The 9,484-nt window shown below is 34.0% G+C and overlaps 1 long non-coding RNA gene and 1 other non-coding gene across 2 annotated transcripts; both read left to right on the top strand.

The window, feature by feature from the left end:
* The first annotated feature begins 4,837 nt into the window (after positions 1-4,837).
* LOC145956636 (small nucleolar RNA R71) lies at positions 4,838-4,944 on the top strand. Its single transcript, XR_014432875.1, has one exon. It is a non-coding gene; the product is annotated as a small nucleolar RNA R71 (small nucleolar RNA).
* A 1,848-nt stretch (positions 4,945-6,792) lies between these two features.
* Positions 6,793-9,010, top strand: LOC145956567 (uncharacterized). Its single transcript, XR_014432812.1, has 3 exons — positions 6,793-7,527; positions 7,720-7,781; positions 8,501-9,010. It is a non-coding gene; the product is annotated as an uncharacterized LOC145956567 (long non-coding RNA).
* The last annotated feature ends 474 nt before the right edge of the window (positions 9,011-9,484 follow it).

Raw genomic sequence — 9,484 nt, 5'->3', positions numbered from 1 at the left:
TTTATTATTATTATTATTATTATTATTATTTTTATTATTATTATTATTTATTTATTTTTTTTTTCATGATGCTTGAGTAGGTTCCTGAAGAACCATAGAGTATAATTTTTCTAAGTGTTCCCCATGGAAATATAACTTCAATCTCTGTGCATTGACCTTGAATATGTCGCCTTTATCGTTTCTGATTTCTACAGCTCCATAGGGATATACTTTTTGAACTGTAAAAGGCCCTGACCATCTTGACTTCAATTTTCCAGGAAACAATCTGAGTCTGGAATTAAATAATAGCACCGAGTCCCCTTGCTTGAATTCTCTTCTATGTATATGCTTGTCATGCCACCTCTTTGTTCTTTCTTTGTAAATCTTAGCATTTTCATATGAGTCTAATCTGATTTCATCAAGCTCATTGAGTTCCAATTTCCTTTTTTCTCCAGCATCCTTTAGGTCATAGTTGAAGTATTTTATTGCCCACAAAGCCTTGTGTTCTAGCTCTACAGGAAGATGGCAAGATTTGCCATAAATCAGCCTAAATGGAGACATGCCAATAGGTGTTTTGTAAGCAGTCCTGTAGGCCCAAAGAGCTTCATCTAATCTTAAAGACCAGTCCTTTCTTGTTGTAGATACAGTCTTCTCAAGAATCTTTTTGATTTCTCTGTTGGATATTTCTACCTGTCCACTTGTTTGAGGGTGATAAGGTGTACCAACCTTGTGAGTGACTCCATACTTTTTTAAGAGAGATTCAAACTTTCTTTCAATAAAATGTGAGCCTCCATCACTGATCACAGCTCTTGGGACCCCAAATCTTGGAAATATAATTCTTTTGAAGAGTTTAATGACAGTATTTGAATCACTCGTTTGAGCGGGAATCGCTTCTACCCACTTGGACACATAATCAACTGCAACTAATATGAACTTGTAACCTTTAGAACTTGGGAATGGTCCCATGTAATCTACTCCCCATACATCAAAAATTTCTACTTCTAAAATCCCATTTAATGGCATTTCATGTTTCCTGGATATATTCCCTGATCTTTGGCATTGGTCACAAGAATTTACCATCTTCCAAGTATCCTTAAATAAGTTTGGCCAGTAAAAACCAGATTGTAGAATTTTAGCTGCAGTTTTTGACGTACTAGCATGCCCTCCATATGCGGAAGAATGACATGAGTGAATGATGTGAGGAGCTGCTTCTTCTGAGATACACCTTCTGTAGATACCATCTCTACACCTCTTATATAGGTAAGGTTCATCCCAAATAAAGCTGTTAAGGTCACTAAAGAATTTCTTCTTTTGTTGATAATTAAAGTCTTCAGGAAGGACTCCACATGCTAAGTAATTCACATAATCTGCATACCAGGGACTGTTTTTCACAACAACTGCTAAAAGCTTTTCTTCTGGGAAGCTGTCATTAATAGGGAGTTCCTCCTTTGTTACTTGGTCTTGTGGAAGTCGAGAGAGATGATCAGCTACTACATTTTCTACTCCCTTTCTGTCCATAATCTCTAAATCAAATTCTTGTAAAAGGAGAATCCATCTGAGGAGCCTAGGTTTAGCATCCTTTTTATTAAAAAGATACTTTAGGGCAGAGTGATCTGTGTAAACAATAACCTTAGACCCCACAAGATAAGATCTGAACTTTTCAAAAGCATAGACGACTGCTAACAATTCTTTTTCTGTTGTTGCATAATTGGCTTGGGCTTCATCAAGAGTCTTGCTGGCATAGTATATAGCATGAACCTTCTTGTCCTTTCTTTGTCCCAATACAGCTCCTATAGCATAGTCACTTGCATCACACATGATTTCAAAAGGAAGGCTCCAGTCAGGAGTTTGCAGAATAGGAGCTGTAGTGAGAGCTTCTTTCAACCTGTAGAATGCATTCTTACAAGAAACATCAAAGTTAAAAGGTACCTCTTTCACAAGTAGATTAGATAATGGTTTAGAGATTTTTGAAAAATCTTTAATAAACCTTCGGTAGAAACCGGCATGCCCTAAGAAACTTCTAACACCTTTAACATCAATTGGAAGAGGCAATTTATCAATTACTTCTATTTTTGCTCTATCTACCTCAATTCCTCTCCCAGATATTAGGTGTCCTAAGACAATTCCTTCTTGTACCATAAAATGACATTTTTCCCAATTTAAGACTAAATTCACTTCAGAGCAACGCTGCAATACTTTAGTTAGATTTAATAGACAGTCATCAAAGGAAATACCATAAACTGAAAAGTCATCCATGAAAACTTCCATCTCTTTTTCTAATAAATCACTAAAGATTGCAGTCATACATCTTTGAAAGGTAGCAGGTGCATTACATAGGCCAAAAGGCATTCTCCTATAAGCAAAAGTACCATAGGGACATGTAAAAGTAGTTTTCTCTTGGTCTAATGGATGAATAGGGATTTGATGAAAACCGGAGTATCCGTCCAAATAACAAAAGTATGAATGCATTGCTAACCTTTCAAGCATTTGATCAATAAAAGGTAAGGGAAAGTGATCCTTTCTAGTGGCATTATTTAATTTTCTATAATCAACACACATACGCCACCCAGTCACAGTTCTTGTGGGAATTAATTCATTATTATCATTTTTAACTACTGTCATCCCACCTTTCTTAGGAACCACATGAACTGGACTTACCCAAGGACTATCAGATATAGCATAAATTACCTTAGCATCCAATAATTTCAAAATTTCTTTCTTTACCTCTTCTTTCATCTTGGGATTTAGTCTTCTTTGAGCTTCAACAGAAGGTTTGGATCCTTCCTCCAAGAAGATGCGATGCATACAAAATGAAGAACTAATTCCCTTTATATCAGCCATAGTATATCCAATAACTTTTCTAAATTTTCTCAACTCATTGAGAAGTTTTTCAGTTTCTTTTTCATTTAAAGCTGAATTTACTATGACTGGATAAGTGGAATTAGCCCCCAAAAACTCATACCTTAAAGATGAAGGAAGTGGTTTAAGTTCTAACTTTGGAGAGTTTTCTTCTTGCCAATCTGTTGAAGACTCAAGAAGACTTTCTACTAGAGGATCTTTTTCTTTACACGGGGGACTTGAATCGATCAAGCAAGCATAATTAGGTTGAATCCCCTCAAGATCTATGTGCTTTCCTCCAACTAGAAAATTCTCCAAGGGATCCCTCAAAATAGATCTCATGACTTCTTCCTCCATGTCTTTAGGCAATATATCAACCCTGCAGCAAATATTTTCAAGAGAAGGTTGTCTAACAGATTTAGCAATATTAAATTCCATTGTTTCATCATTAATGGATAAGGACAATTTTCCATGTTTGACATCTACTATCACGCCTGCTGTAGCCAAAAATGGTCTACCTAGTATGATTGGTATTTGTTTGTCCTCTTCCATTTCTAAAACAACAAAATCTCCCGGAATTAAAAATTTACCTATCTTAACTGGAACATCTTCTAAAATTCCTATGGGATATTTTATAGATCTATCTGCTAACTGGATTGACATTGCTGTAGGCTTTAATTCTCCCATATCTAATTTCTTGCAAATTGATAAAGGCATTAAACTGATACTTGCCCCAAGGTCACATAAGGCTTTTTCAAACCTTAGATTTCCAATGAGACAAGGTATAGAGAAACTACCAGGATCCTTAAGTTTTTTGGGCAAATTATGATGGATCAATGTAACAGTCTCTCTATCATCCAATTTCCTTCGGTTAGCTAAAAGATCCTTAAGAAATTTAGCATATGTAGGCATCTGTTGTAGAGCTTCTACAAATGGAATGTTTACATACACTTGTTTGATCATATTTAAAAATTTTTCAAATTGTCTATCAAGTTTAGTCCTTGCTAACCTTTGAGGAAAAGGAATTGGAGGGTGATAAACAGTTTGAGGCTTTGATGAAGATACTTTTTCTTTTTCTAATCTCTCTTTTTCAGGTTTTTCAACCATAGGAGAAGCGTCTTCATCAATCTCAATATTATCATTTTGATTAGACACAGGTCTGTCTAATTTCTTCCCACTCCTTAAAGTAACAGCATTAACATTTTCAGCTGGGTTTGCAACTGTTTTACCTGGGAACTTACCTGGAGAATTGTTTGAACTAGGCATCAACTGTGCAATTTGATTTTCCAGCATCTTGTTGTGGAGAGTAATATTCTCAACCTTGACAGCAAGGTTTTGAATAGAATTTGCCATTGAATCATTGGTCTGTTTTTGATTAGTGACAAAATTCTCCATAAGGTTTTCTAATCTTGAAACACTTTGTTGAATTGAGGGTGTCTGTACTGGATTTCCTTCCCCATTAATGAAGTGATTGGACGGACGGAAATTAGGTTGCTGATTGCTAGTTCCTTGAACTAGGTTATTCTTCCAAGAAAAGTTAGGATGATTCTTCCAACCAGGGTTGTATGTGTTGGAATATGGATTACTCTTCTCTCTTCGAGGAGTGTCATAGAAATTATGAGAAGCTACCACCTGTTCAGTAGTATCTTCTTTTTCTCCAGTAAAAATTGAGGTACAATCTACTGCAGTGTGCCCTTGTTCCCTACAAAGGTCACATACTTGATTTGTAGCCACTGAATTAACCTTAGCTTTTTCCATCTTGTCTAATCTTTGATTAAGAGTATCAAATTTTGCTAAGAGTAACTCAATATTGTTCACTTCATATCGCCCCGGAGTTCCTTTCCTTGCTGTGACTTCTCTTTCACTGTATTGGCTGTGATTTGAGGCTACATTTTCCAAAATAATCATGCAGTCATTAATAGGTTTCCCCATGAAAGATCCTCCAGCTGCTGAGTCTAATATCATGGTGCTTTGTTGGTCCAATCCTTCAAAGAAAAATTGGATGGTAAGCCAACGGTTGAAGCCATGTTGTGGGCATGCTTGAAGATATCCTTTGAACCGCTCCCATGATTCATAAATAGTCTCTCCAGTGCCTTGTTGGAAATTAGTGATTTTCTTCCTCAATTCTTTAGTTTTAGAAGGAGGAAAGAATTTCTCTAGAAAAGCTCTTTCACATAATTCCCAAGTTGCTATCTTTTCTCTAGGCACTGTTCTTAGCCACACCTTTGCCTTATCTCTCAAGGTGAGTGAGAATAAGCGGAGTCGCATTCCATCAGAAACTTCATCATCAAATTGCTGGGTCTCACAGATTTCCAAGAACCCCTCTAAGTGGTCATTAGGATCTTCTGATGGTAGTCCTCCAAAGGTGTTCTGTTTGAGCATATTCACCAGAGAAGCTGGTACAGTAGCTCCAGTTTGCATCTCCCCTCCAGGTATCCCACGAGCTACGGGTGCAGAGTAATCCCGAAGCGGTAAATTATCTCGTTGTGCAGCCATGTCAAATTCTCTAGAAAGGTTTCTTTTCCTTCTCAGGAGAGTTCTTTCAATCTCAGGATCAAGTGGTGTTGGTTTCCCAAGACGTAGAGATCTCTTTTGCATTAACCCTAAGGCACTGCAAAAAAAAAAAAAAGAAAGTGACCCGTGAAATCTGAATTGGAGAAGTAAACACTAAAAAAAAAAATAAATTATTTATTTATTTAATTTTTTTTTTTTTTTTTTAAAAAATTCGAATTAAAATAATTGTAATTTAAATCAAGAGACGTAGTCCCCGGCAACGGTGCCAAAAACTTGATGTATGGAAAACCCCAAGTGTACGGTTGTCGTCAAGTAATAAATATCGAATCACAGGGACTACGTGTTTGACCTAGAATTACTAGTATTTTAATTTGAATTTTTTAACAGATGGAATTTTTGTTTTGAGATGATAAGATCAGATTCGATGGTAAAAGAGATAGTAATGCAATTAATGAATAAGATAAAACTTTAAGATAAGATAAGGAGATTTCCGGGAATCTAGGGTTCGCACAAAGAGTTCCAACATTATTGAATTATTATTTTCATTAATTAATTCTATTCCATCTTGAAGGTAGTCTTAACCTAATTTAATCCTTGCACCTTCTCAGGCTACGAGGACGTGTTTAATTAAAATTAATCTCTACTCTCGTGGTAATTACGTTCAATTAAACCCATTAAGATCTTTGTTAATCTATTGCTCATCGAAAGCTTAAATCAACTCTCGTGATTTAACACTCAAGTCTGTTCCTTTAGGTTCCGATAATTAGGTTGTCCTCTCAGTTCATCCCTAATTATCTATGATTATGAAAATTAAGATTAATTGTTTATCATAATTATAATCAAGTTCTCCTCTCAGTTCATCCTTAATTAATGTTATTATGAAAACAATAATATTAAAGTTCATATATAAAATATAAAAGAACAAATCAAGAATTGGAATAAAATTAAGAAACTGAATAATGCATTAATAAAGAGGTTCTCAGAGGCTAAGCCCTGATCCCAGAAAAAGGGAAACTACTCACAGGAGTTCATAGTAGTTCTCCAAGAAAAAAAAAGAATAAAAGAAAAGCAAACCTTCGAGTCGATGGCACAGGCGCCCAACCTTCTCCAAGTGTCAAAAACTAAAAAAACTGTCTCCGAAACAAAAATCCCCGTTCTAGGCTAACCTCATCTAATTTATAACCTAAAAGGGTAAAAAGGTAAAACTACCAAGATAAAAAATTACAAAGATAAAATAAAAATAAAACATAAAACTTAAAAAGCTGGGACGCGAAGTGAATCACGGCCGTGACTGAGAATCACGACCGTGATCTTCTCTGGAGCACATCTATGAAGGGTCAGTGGCGTTCACGGGTGTGATTGGGAGTCACGGCCGTGATTTTCTCTGGTGAATCACGGGCGTGATTTAGAATCACGGCCGTGATTTTCCCTGTAGCTCAGCATTTCCTCTTTAATTCTTAAATCTTGATCCTGCTCAGAGAAAACACAACACATACCAAGAAAAGCATAAAATAGGAAAATGATATAAAAATTTATTAAAAACATGAAAGATATGCATGATTATGCTATGAATTCTTGTGAATTAAAGTGCTAAAATACGAGTAAAATTCACAACATCAGTAACTTTGGTCATCTTAATTTTTTTACATTTTTATTTTGATTCTAAGGGTACTGGTAAAAAATCATATTTTTAATGAATTTTTTTTTAGCTAAGATTTTGTAAGAAAAATAAATGATGAGTCTGGTATATTTAACTTGATTGTTTACGCGAAAGAATCAATTATTCAGAGTAAGTTAATTATTAATGTCTATATACTCATTGAATATCATTGAGTCAATTATTAATGTTTAAAAGTTTTTTATTCGTTATTGCTTTAGATTTTGCAATTACATTTTTCTACTCAAAATTGAGTACATGTAACTTCTTTATTTTAGTCTCCCTTATTTCTGCTTTAATTTCTACTGTCTTCAACAAATTGACAACTCATTTTAAGTTTGATGCATAGCAAGATATATGTCTCATTTGCTGTTGCAGTTCTTTCAGAATTGTGGTATGGTTAATCCATACACCATGATCAATTTGAACAGTTATTTCTTTCTCTTTCTTCAATCTGCAGCATGCTCAAAACACTTGAAAGGTACCAAAAGTGCAGCTATGATGCAGTTGAAGTTAGCAAACCAGCCAAAGAGCTTGAGGTAGTGATTAGTGAATGCCATCTTCTTTTCACATTAAGTTAATAACATCTCTTAGAAATTTCACTTTGGAAAGTCTTATTAATTCCTAGAAATTTGATTTAAAATAATCTTATGTAAAATATGTTTCCCATTATATGTTCCAAAAAGTTCCTTTATTATTTTTCATTTGTCATTTGCCTTTGTATATAGCAGAGCAGCTACCGAGAGTACTTGAAGCTGAAAGGAAGATTTGAATCTCTTCAAAGGACTCAAAGGTGAATTTCATATAAAAGGATTTTAAAAAAATGCACAAAATGGTTTGAGAAAATTTTCTTGCATTCAGTTAATTACAATTATTGAATTTTTATATTTTTCAAAAATGGTTTACCATTTGTGGCTACCATGGTTTATTTCTCCATTAAAAACTAAGGGAGAGCTCTTGTACAGCAGTAAGCTTGTTGCTTGGTGACTTAAAGTCTTCAGCTTTTTTATATATCATAATCAAATTGTGAAACATAAATTCATTAATTTTTCTTAGACGTACTGATCGTGAGTCTTCACAACATTGGAATGTTGATGCCATAGGTATATACATTACATATATTTGTAATTGATTGATATTTTGTTTTTAATTATTTTCTTGTGATTAAGTCAATTGATTTTTTGTTAAAGACTCAGAAGGAGTTATAAAGAAGATTAAGATTTCTTGTAATTATTTTCTTTCATTCACAGGTAAGTATTATGACTTATTATTTGGTGATTGAATGTAATATTGGATGTGATTGCATAGGCTTAGGTTACTTGTTTTTTCTTTCTCTTATTTGTTGCTTCAACACCATATAGAAGTGACAATTTTATTCAATTTTATTTCTTAAGATACTTATTAGTTTGATCTTGGAGATTGCACTTGGATTATGGAATTATATATTAGGACCAAATTACACTTCCTTTATCTCTAAATTGTACTAATACTAATTTATTTTTCTTATTTCAGCCTAGTGACGTTGGAAGTGAACCTGAATCGCCATTAGATGCTAGAGGATCATCTGGTGGTAGCAACTTGAATAGCCAGTCTAATATTTAGACCTAGTTTCTTATATTGTAGACTACTTTAGGTTATCATGGTTTTTGAATTTATAGTGTTGTAAAAACTTAGTTTCTTTTGGTTATATATTGTGGTGCTGTATTTGTTGTCAACTTGGACTTCTGAATTAGCTTTGATTGTTGTTACTCTTTTGTAGTTATGTAACTTTCATTACTATCAATCCATTGTCCATTACTATTATGGATGGAGCAGAAATTTGAATTTAAATTGTCCACTCAATGTGGTCTTGTTGTCACAGATATCAAATGTTTGATTACCATTGTTTTTTATGTTGTTATTGTCTTTTTTATTTGACATCTTGTTGTCTATATTATGGGTTTCTATTGATAGTTTGTATTCCCATTAATTTTTTTTTCTTATAAAAAAGTTAATATTATCCAATGGAATTTGGATTATGTTATGAGTACCTCCTTATTTTTTATATACAGGTTAAATGTAATTTAGATTAAAAAATAAAATATATTATAAAATATAAAAAAAAACAACATTCAGATTGAGGAGGTCAAAAACCCCCGCTAAACAATGGAATTTGGATTATGTTATGAGTACCTCCTTATTTTTTTGTATACAGGTTAAATGTAATTTAGATTAAAAAAATAAAATATATTGTGAAATTAAAAAAAAAACATTCAAATTGAGGAGGTCAAAAACCCCCGCTAAACAAAACGCCGCAGAATGGAACAGGTAGCGGAGGTTGGCAAAAATTGTCGTATAATGCTAGTGGCGAACGTAACTGCGACGTTTTTATAAAACGCCATTATTTTATTTTGAGGGGGGCGTAAACCGCCGCAATATGAAAAAAAAACCGCCGCAAAATGACGAATTTTTTGTAGTGATAAGATCAATACTAAACTCCAACTCTCGCTTTGGTGG

The sequence above is a fragment of the Cajanus cajan genome, chromosome 3, assembly GCF_000230855.2.
Source record: "Cajanus cajan strain Asha chromosome 3, NIPB_CcT2T_4, whole genome shotgun sequence".
NCBI lineage: Eukaryota > Viridiplantae > Streptophyta > Magnoliopsida > Fabales > Fabaceae > Cajanus > Cajanus cajan.
The sequence above is the reverse complement of the archived record's forward strand: the minus strand, read 5'-3'. Positions and strand labels throughout refer to the sequence as shown.